Raw genomic sequence first — 15111 nt, 5'->3', positions numbered from 1 at the left:
CATACATGTTTCCTCGATTTCCAATTTTTTGCGACATTATGTTTGGACCTAACTTTCTCTATTTTCATGTATACAGGATTGTTGCGGCGTAAATCGCAACTTGTGCTGCATGCCGAAACTGGGATTGGGTATGTTAATAATATATATATATTATAATATATATATATATATATTATATATATAGATATATATATATTATATATATATATATATATATATATATATATATATATATATATATATATATATAATATATATATATATATATATTAACATACATGTTTCCTCGATTTCCAATTTTTTGCGACATTATGTTTAGACCTAACTTTCTCTATTTCATGCATACAGGATTGTTGCGGCGTAAATCGCAACTTGTGCTGCATGCCGAAAACTGGGATTGGGTATGTTAATATATATATATATATATATATATATATATATATATATATATATATAATATATATATATATATATATATATATATATATATATATATATTATATATATATATATATATATATATATATATATATATATTAACATACATGTTTCCCTCGATTTCCAATTTTTTGCGACATTATGTTTAGACCTAACTTTCTCTATTTCATGCATACAGGATTGTTGCGGCGTAAATCGCAACTTGTGCTGCATGCCGAAAACTGGGATTGGGTATGTTAATATATATATATATATATATATATATATATATATATATATATATATATATATATATATATATATATATATATATATATATATATATATATATATATATATATATATATATATATATATATATATATATATATTAACATACATGTTTCCCTCGATTTCCAATTTTTTGCGACATTATGTTTAGACCTAACTTTCTCTATTTTCATGCATACAGGATTGTTGCGGCGTAAATCGCAACTTGTGCTGCATGCCGAAAACTGGATTGGGTATGTTAATATATATATATATATATATATAATATATATATATATATATATATATATATATATATATATATATATATATATATATATATAATATATATATTATATATATATATATATATATATATATATATATATATATATTAACATACATGTTTCCCTCGATTTCCAATTTTTTGCGACATTATGTTTAGACCTAACTTTCTCTATTTTCATGCATACAGGATTGTTGCGGCGTAAATCGCAACTTGTGCTGCATGCCGAAAACTGGGATTTTTCAAATGCCGGGTTCCTAACGTTGAATTAAAATTTGAATCTTCGAAAAAATAATGTTGTGCATTGGGAATAACAATAGAACGACTACTTTTAAGAATTTTTGAGTTGTTAGAGCAGGAACAGCAGAGCAGGTCTGATGGAGACAAATAAATGACCGGGCTTCCTATTGAAAAGGAATAATTATATTTATGCTTGGCCAAAGGTAAACAAAGCTAATATGTAACAGTCAATAGTCAATGTTTTCAAGGCAATACACATTGTACTAGAAAGAGAAGACAATAAATAAAAATGTGTTACTTTAACTACCATGAAAGAGTTTTTTATTTAATTACCTTCCTGTCATAAGGATATACTTATATTTAGCTGGGAACTAAAACTCAGACCTTTCCTACAGTACTAGTGTGTGTCCAGTTTATGTAAAGGGGTTAAGATTTTGAAGGGTAAGTTTTGCAGAGAGAGAGAGGGGGGGAGAGAGAGAGAGAGAGAGAGAGAGAGAGAGAGAGAGAGAGAGAGAGAGGAGAGAGAGAGAGAGAGAGGAGAGAGAGAGAGAGAGAGAGAGAGGGAGAGAGAGAGAGAGAGAGAGAGACGTATTGTCTACTTGGGGAATCGGTGTGATAAGGTACTTAGCGATCAACAAAGCACACTAATACAGAAATTTGCGAGAAATGTGCGAGAAATGGACACTGTCTCGGTTTTTTTGCGAGAAGTAAGCGAGAATACATACTTTCTCGCTTTCTCGCTCAGCATCCGAACTGAATTATCGCAATCAATCAGCGAGAAATTGTTCTCTTCTGTGTAAGCATTTCACAAAAATTTCACAATTTCTCGCAGATGCAGAGCGAGAAAACATAGTTCTCGCTGATTGATTGCGAGAATTCAATTCCTCGCAGATGCAGGCGAGAAAGCACAGTTCTCGCAGCTCGGCGAGAAAGGATGTATTCTCGCTTACTTCTCGCAATAGAGCGAGAAAATGTCCGTTTCTCGCAAATTTCTCGCACATTTCTGTACTATTGGCAGAGACGCACAAGTAGTTAGACTGGCATAAGGAGGGTGTATTGGCTTGGTTTCACCATACAATGACGTGCTCAGCAGGATCGTGTTCTGCTCTTGCTGATATTGTTCTTCCGTTTAAGTGGGAAATTACAATCTAATCGTACCGATTTACTAAAATGGTCGTCCATTAGGCACAGATTAAAATATATTTTAATACATTGTTGAGGTCTCAAAATTGCATCGAATGACTGGTTCGAATTTAATTAAAGCCGGTTTTGTAACAGTTCTCGATTGTACCTTTAGAGACACTTTCTATTTAAAGCAAGATACCGTTTAATACAATGAGCTAGACTCATCTCTGCAAGCATGCCATATTCTTGTAGCTAAATTATTTCTCTATCCAGAGCTTTCGACAACTATCCAGCCGCTTCATCAATGGTGTTGATTGCGCATGCGTGATCTTAAAATAGTATCCCAAATTCGAGGTAGTTGATACCGTCCGCCACCCCGATTCAACGTTGGTTTATGTGTTCTTATGTATATCGCTTCCTTGATACCTCTCTTGAACCTTTCCGGAAAATACGGTGTGCAGTTGCATGCTAAGCCCTTTTAACGCTATTAGACAACTCCTTGTATGTCGGAAAGATCCCACACCATCGAAAGGCGTATGTGGTCCTATTTATCACATCCGATGTGAGGGTTGTGGTGATAATGAATGCAAAATGGACAATATCGGAGAAACAGAACAATCCTTGCAAGCCCGATTGAAAGGACATCGGCGTCCAAGCTACAATTTCAGTTTTTTCATTTCAAGATAAACGCCCGCTCAACTATTTTTCTTCTTTTTTTGTGTTTCAATTAAATCGTTTGTTATTCTTTACCGCCCTGATACAGGTTTTGCGGACCGAGGTTTTACGGCGGAAGGGCCCGAGCGTGCCAGGGCCCGTGCACCATACGACCGAGGTCCGCACATTCTTTATCAGGTCTATGGAGTTTTATCATATACCTTGCGGAATGATAAATATATCTTCATAATAGAATAGAGGTTTGGAGATAAAAACGCGTGATATATCAAAAATTCATCGCTGTTTGTGTCAGGTTTTTTTCCAGAAAGCAATTGTCCATCCCATCATGGATTGACATAAATATTATGACATCATTTGTTTACCTGTCGAACATGTAACAAAGAATGACGCGGAAATCGAGGAGTGAGATAGACAACAGAGTGATGAAAATTATTGCATTTTACTTTGAAAAGACAGTATAAGTCTTGTCATCGGAAAATATTCGATTGAGGAAAGTAATAATACCTTTAGGTAAAGTTTGTAAACACTTTGCAACTACGTTCCGAACAAGAAAAGTATTTTCTAATCTCACGATAGGAAGGGAGCTTTTGCAGATATCAATGCACGGAGAAACTAGAATACATAGTTCAGAAATGCACCGTCGCGATATTTGGACACAGTGTGCCAGTATCTACTTTGTGAATCTCGCGCACTTTTGTATACAGTAAATTCATGGTAAAACTTTTTAACCACAAAAGTAAATCCTGAATTGGACGCGACACGCGTTCATCCAACTATCCGCACCTAACTGGGCGTAATCAGTAAAAATATACGGATGTGAGGGCGCTTTTCCCAAAGTCTTACATAGCCACGTGAATCTAGGTTATTGAAAAATGTCCGTTATGACTCGGCAAAAATACTCAATAGACGAAAACCAAAAATTGACTGGCGGGTGTTGGTTGTGCTTGGCTTCAATACTGAAGCGGCTCAAATGAAATATGCCTGAAGTAGATAGACTAAAAATGGTTCGTTTTCGTGTGCATTGTGCAGTTTTTCAATACACTTATTACTATACATAGCAGATGTTTTTCTAAGATTGATTCTTACCCAAACTACAACAATTTTCTTCGGAATACCGTTGGTGTGAATCGTGTACATTCCGCATGGTATTTGCAGATCAGTCTTCGATAGTTGATGTCCATTAACATAAGACCATAGTTGGTACTTTTGTACTTCTTAAAATATATACGTAACATAGTATAACATTGAATATGAACTGACATAGACTACATGCGCTAACATCTCCTAGGAGGTGGAGCGTGAGTTGATTATATTTAGATAACTTCAAATGCACATGCAGTTACTTTTATTTTAAAGTCAACTCAGTTCTTACTTGACTATCACAAACAGAAACGACAGAAAATTTCACCGTTAAAAGTGTCTAAACCTGACGATATGGCACATTCGTTTACACATTAACGTTTGGCTTTGTGATTGCGTGACCTTGGTTACCATAAATTGTTCACAAAAATAACAAAAGCGAAGACAATGTTTCCACATTTACAGATGATTCAGTTGAGAACCACATTCAGATATAATTGTTGTTTTGTTACTCAAGGAAGGATTATTTGTTAGAAAATTCTAAAAACGTTTATTTGCAACAGTCGCCGATATTTGAGGCACGCATGTGCACGCCATTTTATCAATTGACTGATGAGATTTGGTACTGCACTATGTTTTCGAAGAATAATTAAGGTATATTTGTAAAACATTCAGTACATGTATAAAACAAATTTACGTTACAATGTTATTTCCGAAAAGACGCAAAACCAACAGAATAAAATGTCACTACAGTCGCACAAATACTACTGGTAATATTTAATTATTATTTGCTTGTCCAGTTTTCGTCAGTATATACACAAAGCCGTTACATTTCATATCGCTTATGTTGGTTTACCTTGTAATTACTTCAATCGAGTACATTCGTTTCAATAGATAGATAGGTACACTGTTCATCAGACGTGCAGCTTCACATCTGTGTCAAGATTTAATTTTTTTATCAGCACTGTACAGGAACGTTGCTACTGTCCTTCTCACCGAGATATCGATGTGTTGTTCGAAAGTCAAGGAGACTATCATTCCTGCATAGATTGACATTAGTAACAGGACTTTAAGGGAGAACTATATAAACACATGTATTACTACCTATTCGTACTTAAAATTTGTATGCATTGCGCAAGCATTTAATGTTGCCAAGCCAGCAAGATACATTCAAAAAATGACTTTCAAACAATTAGCATGCTTGGTTGAACCATGAAACATGCGTACCGAAAATTAGATTGCAATTCAAACATGCAGTATGCACTAAATTTATAAAATCATAAAACAGGAAAGCACAGTATGACGTAGGAAATACTTTTCTTTTAATTCACTAATTTGCTCCCTGCCTTTCAAATGTACACGTTTGTTACACTTTGCGATTCTTCAAACATTCCAGCACCCTAGGCACAAAAACTTGCATATAAAAACATTTTGTGATAAATAACAGTGCAGCGGTATTTTAAGGAGAACTCGCCCGGTTTTATTTCCCTCAAAACAAAATATATATTTGTTTCGTAAGAGTAGTGAAAAAACGCAAAAATTGGATAAAATATCTCATTCCTGATCCAATAGTTTATTTTCCCAATAAGTATATTGTTTTTACCAATACACATCGGCTGTATTTCACACGTGTGATTTTGTTCACTAAATTAGTGCAATATACTGCTATGCTTCTCGCTGGAGTATATCGATTGTTGAAGTAAAAGTACTTCCCATACTCCTATTAATATGGACAGTTACCATTGTAAGCGAATTAAACATAAATAAAAGCAAAGCAATATCTTTATACCAATAATACCTCTGTAGGCGAGTTCAATATAATGCAAAGCAGTCGTGAAGAAAAATTGACGTGGCACTAACACTGCTAATAAAATAGTTTAAGTATCACTATTAATGTAACGAGTGAAAGCGGTAAAAAATTATGTCTCTTCATTCTAATATTAAGATCTCTTAACCCTTTCCCCTAGATATTATTTGAAGATACACAAGTCAAAATATGAGTGAGATTCACTGAATCTAATTGCATGAGTTTGTGGAAATGATGACAGTAGACGATTATGTAAAGAACTATTATTTGGATATAATTTTATTATACTGGTCAATGTTCAATAAAATGTACAAATCTTGGGCAAGGGTATGTCAATACATTCACGCGCTTCATCATGAAAAGTAAGTTGTTATTAATCCTTAACTACATACCCCTTAAGAGTCATACACACATTTAATACTAAACGACACTGAATTAATAACGTTACTATCTACAGTTATGTAGTAGGGCGAGAGTTGTTGCGTTTTTAGCAGGTACAACCACGCAATTAATTGCTCCCCTGCAACTTCAATCGAGTTTTTACTTAACTGTCACGAATGGGGATAGCGGAAAATTTACCGATAAAACTCTGTAAACACTGGAAATGCAGCGCGAATTTGCAAATTAATTTTGAACTGTTAAAGAAATTAATATTTGCATGACCTTGGGTACCGTGTGTATTGTTCTGGAATACATCAAAAGCGCAGAAAATGATTCTATTATTGTAGGTGATTCAGATAAATGTCTTGAAATACCCTAATAGTATACTCCAAACAATCAGGCGCGAATTTGTATTATTTTGTACTTTCATTTGTTCGATCTGTAAGCAACAATGAACCGTAATTGTAATGCATTCAAATGTAAAAATATGAAATCTAATTTCCAGCTTCAGCAAGAGTCAATAAAAGCCGACTTCGTCATCCAGAAATGATACTTCTCACGATAACTATTGCTGAGCGATCATTCAAGTAAACTAGGTAAGTTGTAAACTGCAGTATCAAGAAAATAGCTTTCAGTTTTTGAAAAATACATTTAGTTCAGTTGATATCAATGCATGTGTTTGACTAGATATGAATTAATAGTTGCTACCTCATTGTTTGACGTATTATGGTAAATGGAGGTGTAATTTCGATGACTCTAACATTTTAATTAACGATAATTATTGTTACGATTCTATTTGCCGTTTGTAATTGGAAGTTTTACTGCAAGAGAAGTTGTACCTTTGGCGAATCCAGCAACGACTACATCACATTAACTGAACGTTTTATTTGCTTCTTGTTATCGATCAACATTTAACATGGAAATATCACATATATTATTTAAAGTGGCAGACACTAAAGCGGCGACCAATGCGTCTTCACATGAAACGTGCATGTTGTACAATAAATATTTTATACTTCCTCTCATTGATTACTCAAGTACTGTGTGGAGTGATTCTAATCATACTTGACACAATTTTTCCCTTCATAAATGACGACCTTTAGAATAAATATAGTACTGCATACATTGGATCACAACCATATCTACACTTCTTTGAAAAAATACTTAATCATGTCTATCAAAGACAATTTCAAACAGCGAAACATCTGTCGTGTACACTAGGCCATCAGAACTCACCCAAGTATTTTGAGATATGATTACTAAGATAAATAAGATATCGTCCCTCGATATGGCTTCAGAATGCATCATTTACGACAATAATTGCCTTAATCGGGGAGTCTGTGATCTTCTCATTCAATGACTGTTTACAAGGAAAACCATATGTATAATACTACCAATTGCGTTTTCATCTTATGTGTTCGCCTATTTCCTTTACCGAGTTTTCGTGTTTTGTGCTGATTTTGATGTTTAGGACCCTCTGGAAGATAAGCGCACAGATTAACTACGTATCCTTCGGCGGATTTCAAATTTTCTCTAAATAGAGATAAATATAAAATCAACCAACCAAAATATTAAGCATTCTTTCAATTAGCAAAAATGATTTGCCATCATATATTTTGTCTCAGGCTACAGATAGAATAATCCGTCACGGCTTATCGTCACTAGTATATAGTCAGGTAAACACTTGGCACAAATACAGCCACATCTTCGAAACACTAACGGTTTTCTGTCTATTTCCCTTCTTCAACGGCAGCAGCGCACAAAGTTTCATATGATCATCAGTTTTAGCTGTCGTTGCATTGTAAAACCATGAAACAAAACGTTTAAAAGATTAATCTGATATACGGGAAGGGCGAATTAGACGTCAGTAAATTTGCTGAGGGAAAGTTGCTCGCTAATATTGAATATATACACACTTACGTTGCCATTATATAATTTACCCAATCTATAGTAAAAAGCGAAATATTAACCTCTGAAAATGTGGAAGATAGCGACCGTTTTATCGTGTGTGATGTTTACAAGTACATTGGGCGCCCGTAAGTGAATTACTTCAATAGAGTTTTTCTTCTATAAATACGACACCAAGAATATTTTACTTTTCATACGTTTTACAAATACGTTTAACTGACACTTTGTGACACTATAACTCGTTTGTCAACCATTTAATTTTATCATATAACAGAAATGGATTTAAATATATCATCAAAATGTTAAATGCGTATGTATGTATGTATGTATGTATGTATGTATGTATGTATGTATGTATGTATGTATGTATGTATGTATGTATGTATGTATGTATGTATGTATGTATGTATGTATGTATGTATGTATGTATGTATGTATGTATGTATGTATGTATGTATGTATGTATGTATGTATGTATGTATGTATGTATGTATGTATGTATGTATGTATGTATGTATGATCTATCTATCTATGTATATGTATCTATCTATCTATCTACAGCAAAAAACAGGATGGTTGAACAGTCTCATATACATTACGTTTACTTTTTTGTACGTGGCACACAATTTTTGTAGATAACATTGTAGATAAAAAGAACAGAGTCATTTGAGTGTCTGGATAGAACACACATGGGAATTGCTAAAATTAGTTATCGAGTTGATAGTAGAGACCGAAGTTAATTAGGACAGCACTCTGGCTAAACAAACCATAATACAATGTATACGTACTGATGCCAATCTGTCTAGACACACAAAGATAAACAGTGGAGTGGAGAGTTACATGATTTGTATTTCACTCAAATGAGTCGATTCTTTTTATCTACAATGTATCTACAAACTTGTGTGAGACGTACAAAAAAGTAAACGTAATGTATATGAGACTGTCCAACCATCCTTTTTTTGCTGTACGTATCTCTCTATATATCTATATACCCTATCTGTCTATATGTATGCATGAGTTCTTAATTTTGTCTGATATTGTATTTCAATTTATCAACACCCTTACCTAATGATAACTCTCCTACTTTCTTTACACTGGATAGCATGTCAGTCAGGCTGGGTAAAGTTTGGATCGAGTTGTTACTTCGGTTACATATATCCAATGTATACCTATACCGAAGCACAGACTGTTTGCGAAGGAATGCGAGCACCTTGGTGACTGTTAAAGATGCTGAAGAATCTATTTTTGAAACGTAAGTATGCAATGGAGAGCTGTTGATGTTCATAATTTCTAAACCTGCTAGCATTTGTAGTTTTGTCTGGTAGTTCGATTTGGGAAATTTTTTCGAGTATGATCTGATGTTGCATTGCATCAATGCATAGGGACATTTGCATAAATGCAATTTTTGGAAAGAAAAGTAGATGAAATAGGTAATTTTCTAACGGTATACCTTATACAGTGTACACAAGGAACACTTATCAAATTTGGATTGGACTGGACGACATAGATGTCGAAGGAACGTTTGAATGGAACGATGGGTCGGCTGTAAGTGAAGTTTATTACTTTTTGCTCTGAAACGATTGCTGTCATTGGTTGTTTTTGAATATGTATCGCATTGTATGTGTAATCGGGATTGTGACCGTTGTTGGAGGTTAGAGTTGTATAGGCAAGGCTTGACATAATGACAATATGACGTGATGTAGCGGGCAGACCATCGACTCTGGGGTGACAGATTCTTCCCATTAACGGCATCGACTTCGTGGTTTTGGACATGTAAGCAAGAAACAGTTGAGATGAGACATACGATTCGATAACATCGGTTTAATTATTCCCCTGCGTTGGTACGCTAATAAATTCATGGTCACATTTAATGTTTTCAGTCTTTGTTGTCTTTTGCCATTTGCAATTCATCAAAACCTCACAAAAATTTTCATCGCACAGACAAAGTATTTGATAAATCGCGCTTGCGAATGCCAGTGTGAAATGCATGCTCAGTGATCGAATTGATTTCTCTTCAAGGTGAAGTACACTAACTGGGAAAACGGCCAACCTGACAATGCTGGAAATGTGGAGGATTGTGCCCATTTGTGGGCTGACCATGACGGGAAATGGAACGACTTACCATGTACAAATCGTGCTGGATTCGTCTGTGAGAGAAAGTCAAGGGACTAGGTAATTTTCGTTGTCATTATAACAACTAACTTTTGGCGGATAATATCGGAGACGGATTTACGGCGAGGGAGTCGACTTTCAAATTTCACCGATAAAATGTTGTTGTAATAACTGTATAATAATCGCATTATGAAGGATCTGTCGGATTGTAAAACACGATTGGGTTTCTCAACATCTTGGCGAATTTTAAAAGCCACGATTTTGCTTCTTCAAAAGACTTTGTTTGGATGAACAATTCATAGAACAAACTTTAGGAAGGCATACCGTGATGTGCATTCCGTTGGATACTTTCCGTGTAAGCTACACCATCTCATACTTTTTCTACTTGTGTCCTTAGAAAGAGTATCTGACTTCTTTCTTTTCCTTGTCTGACCTAGGTCTACAATGAAAATTTCGCATTTTCCAATCAAACATTGTAGATACCCATTCCTTCATTTATTATCTTGATTTTCATTTATTTGAAGTTAAACTTTTGTTAAATTCTGAAATTAGGGATATCATCCTATATTAAACGTCCATCGCTTATCCTCCTTACAGGTCATGACTTCAGTCTCTTGGCTAGACAGTCTCGTTTGGGGAAAAGATTTTGTGAAATCATGTCATCAAGCTAACTTTTACTCAGATTAGTTGTATTTTCCTTTTCTCATAGTTGAACTTATTTGCCATTTCACTTTTAAAATGATATGTAGTCATAACTCGTTCTCTGTCTCATTTTATTGCGTTCGAGGAATTGTTTTTGCGTCTTTCTGTCTGGTATCACAATAAAATAAAAAACCCAACAAAACAAACAAAAACCAATGTGTCGTTAGCGTCTTTCCTTTTTGGTGCGGAACTGCCTGCATCTGTTTGTAGCGTCTGATATAGATTGCCGACAATCACTTTTATTTTCTCTGCATCTCTCGCTGCCCTTAGCATACAGAATGGCGCTCATAAACAGTCTGAAAATATACCAATTACCCTTCATGTCGAGTCAGTGCATATTCATGACAACCTAAAAGCAGTATCTGACAAATCATACAAAGGGGTCACCGACCGACGAGAAATACAAAGGGGTCACCGACCGATTTATATTATTTTCAAAGGGTATGATGACAAATGCAATATATGCTATCATCAGCTCTGTTGAGGCAGTTGAATTTTCGTTAAGAGACGAGGTTGGCATGAAAACAGGACAACTTACTTCGAAAAAAATGGCAAAAGCAGTTTTACGATGCAGTTTTATCTGAATATCGACTGCTGGTAATACTGTACTTATTTAGGACAAATAACAACTGTGTGTAATCTCGCTTATAGACGTCGACCAAATGACAACTGTGTGTGATCTCGCTTATTTTCCAAAGTATTAGCAGACTCAGATTAAGGAAATCCAGTAAACTGCTAGCAACAGTCCAACGCTATTGTATATCATAAACAATTATAACTACAAAACGAACGATTTGACCATCATTTGAAACGATATATAATGCGATTCGAAAATGTTAACGTGTGTTGACTTAAAGAAGCATTGAACACATTTTTGGAGACCACTAACAGGACGGTGTCCCTCTAAACACTTTCTACCCCATACACAATCTGATGCTTTTATTAGCGAAAGGGTAAGGGTAGGCGGGTAGAGGTTCGTTGGACAATTTTGCTTGAACATGCTACTTTTTGCAAGGTCCAGTGTGGCTTTTGATAACGTTACATTGCCGTTACCAAGTCAGGGGCAAAGAAACATGTTATGCACGCGGTACGCGCATGTTGCCCCGTCAGCTCATACGCACATGGCCGGATATGACATCATTTGATAGTGCTTATAAATTCAGCGCTTTGGTGACGTTGCCTCCGTGTCGACAGCTCTGAGTGTGAGAGCTATCGCGTTCGTGGTGGGGATTATAAGAGTCGTATGAAATCAATTCATGCTATGATATAGTGGCGAATGTCATTGATGATTTTAATTTTGAGTAATCGTTAAGGAGACGGGCATGTTATCTTGAGAATACAAACATACTTCGAAAGATATCGTAGGCAAACTAATCGAAGACACAAATTTATTACTCGATATTCTATTGAAAAGGTCCTAAAAGACAAGTTGACAGTCCAAGGACTAGTTACAGCCAGTAGCAAACTTCTTCTATTTTTTCAATCTAGCTAGATTTTCATGAAAATTGATTTCCTTATTATCCGTATATGTGCAGATAAGTGAGGTAACTTTCGCTCGCTGACTGCAAAATCATTAAAATGTTGGCAACTCAGTTCCAAATGCAATGAACTGAAATTCGAAATGCCTACCAGTAACGGTATCATGGCAAATCAGACACTGTCATGTATCAACTCATTATTTTTTTGGAAATGCATTCCAAACTTCTTTTTAATTGAATTCCTCCCTATTTGTCATTTGACTTTGCTGGGATGACTTTGTAGATTTTGCAGAGAGTCATTCGAACTTTATATTGCTAATTTGAGAAATAAAACGCGCGCACACATACAAAAAGCAATATTCATTGATTAATAAGCTTAATGATAATTGAAAGTTTTGCTCGAACTTTCTTACATGAAACTTTCAACCATTTTCTTACCAAATCAAAAATAAGAATCAGGGGTCACCGTGCAAAGAAAGGTTCCAGAGAAACAAATTAAGCGACATTTTCCGATATTTGAAATTCAAAATGGCCGCCATCCCTTTGTTACCTGTATTGGGAAAAATGAAATTTTCGAATTTCAAAAAAAACTGAAACGGTAAAATTTTTTCTCATTTCAGGAACTTTTAAAATGAGCCCCCATAAGTGGTAGATCAGAAATGTTTCTTAGGAATTGTAAGAGTCTGAGAGTCTGAATATCTGTCCCTGAGGCGCATTCTACCGTAATATAATTTCATTCCTTGCCAAACCAAGTGTGTACTCACATTGATGTCTGATCTGTCCATGCATCAATTTATAGTCTCCGATCCTGAAAGCAAATGAGAAAAGAGAAGATGTGTCATTTGGAAAGTTTTCATTCTTTAATACAGAATCTATTTCCACCAGACTTTCTAACAGATTGTACGTAACTGTTCCAGCATAAATACTTAGACAATGACATCATATTTGACTGAACTTAATAGAATAATTACTTTCTTGAAAAAAGCAACAAAGTACATAAATGTCGATTTAAAAAATAAGAAACTTCTTATTGCATGATGTTATTGTATTTCATTGTTCATTCCAGTTCCATACACTCTCATTTGTTTCGGCTGATTTTCTTATCATTCGACAAAACTGCAATGGAAAATTTCCATGGAAGTTTCAGGTATATATCAAATTGGAATCTTGAAATTGATCCAATAGATATGGCAATGTAGCCTTCTGAATTCTACTTACCTAATTGCGTCTCATGGATTGCCTTGCCAAACGTCAATATTATAGACAAACTCAGTGCGAGGTGAAGGGTCACCTTTGGATACCGTATCCCACACATTGATACCGTCCATATCGGGGTCTAATACAACATACATTACACGTTATTTGTTGTTGCTACAGGTAGCTTACAACAAACTGACGAATAAAAGTCGTCGCACGCGCTAGTTGAACCAATAAAACATTACTTTTTTAATAGTGTACATGTGGAGTTTAAGAAATGTACTGAGGTTAAATGTCCACAAAACAACGGTGTTACAGTAGATTGGCAATAACGTTTTTGGGGAAGCTCTAGATAAATTAAAATATATTGACCTCGCGAAAATAGTTGTCACAATTGCAATTGGGGAACGTTCAGTCTCGCCCAGTATAGCTGAAGTTAGAGAGTGTACGCTCGCAAGGCTCTTTGTCTGCTTACATCAGCATATTTTGTTTGCTTACTTTGATCCGTAGACTTAGATCAGGTCGATGATTGTATAAGCATTTCAGGACCGCAAGCTTTTATGCTTTGACTGAGATGATTGCAAAATAATGTCACGCCATCTTCGCGGGCTTGTACTATGACGTCTGTGCTAATTACGTGAGATGCCTGGTGGTATGGATAGGGCAATCGCGCATGCGAAAAGTGAATGCGATCAGCAGTAAATCTCGTGAAACTTCACCGTGACGAATTCCGAAGTCAAAATCAAAGTTGGAATAAAAGTATTAAAAATGATTTCATTAGCCTCCTCGGTTGCCGTAGTCGACCCTGATCGGCAACACAATCGAGGGAATGGTGGGACTATCGACAGCAAGAAACTTACAATTGGTGTAATCGGTGTTACCCTTGTCATCTCTAGTAGATAACCGACTCAGAAAATTTCAAGCAACAATAATAGAAGATACATTCGCACCATGGAGGCATGGAGTCTTCTTTGCCGCCATGTTCACATTTACTCAGGTTCGCTGAAGGTACAAAACAGCGTGGTCACTTGTAAAAACCTACTAACTTTGCGTAGCCATATAATAAACATCGTGGATGCCATCCTATTGCACATCTAAGTAGTGTGGTGTCCAAGCACAAACCCCAATAAAAACAATAATTTTGATTTCACGAAGGATTTCGGTGGTTCCGGCATCTTCAAGACATACTGGATCAGGATCACGAAGATGCCACTCTCCGGAACCCCTGGTATTTGGAAATATTAAAGATGGCCACAAAGATGACCGCCATGACATATAGCAGCTAGGTCATATCTCAGCCTCGTGATATGACGTGAGCGTGGTTTTGTCCTTGTCAAGTTTGGTAGCCGTCTTTATTTACACGGGGTGACGGAAGAATTGTCTGTAAGAGGTTTATTTAGATTGCATGAGGAAAAAATGTGTTACTAGTTACA

At 35.5% G+C, this 15111-nt stretch overlaps 1 long non-coding RNA gene across 1 annotated transcript; it reads left to right on the top strand.

The window, feature by feature from the left end:
- Positions 1-9423: 9423 nt before the first annotated feature.
- On the top strand, positions 9424-11155 carry LOC139130717 (uncharacterized). Its single transcript, XR_011551951.1, has 4 exons — positions 9424-9441; positions 9649-9734; positions 10209-10361; positions 10899-11155. It is a non-coding gene; the product is annotated as an uncharacterized lncRNA (long non-coding RNA).
- Positions 11156-15111: the final 3956 nt, after the last annotated feature.

This window comes from Ptychodera flava, chromosome 1 (genome assembly GCF_041260155.1).
Source record: "Ptychodera flava strain L36383 chromosome 1, AS_Pfla_20210202, whole genome shotgun sequence".
NCBI lineage: Eukaryota > Metazoa > Hemichordata > Enteropneusta > Ptychoderidae > Ptychodera > Ptychodera flava.
This window is presented reverse-complemented; position numbering and strand designations above follow the sequence as displayed.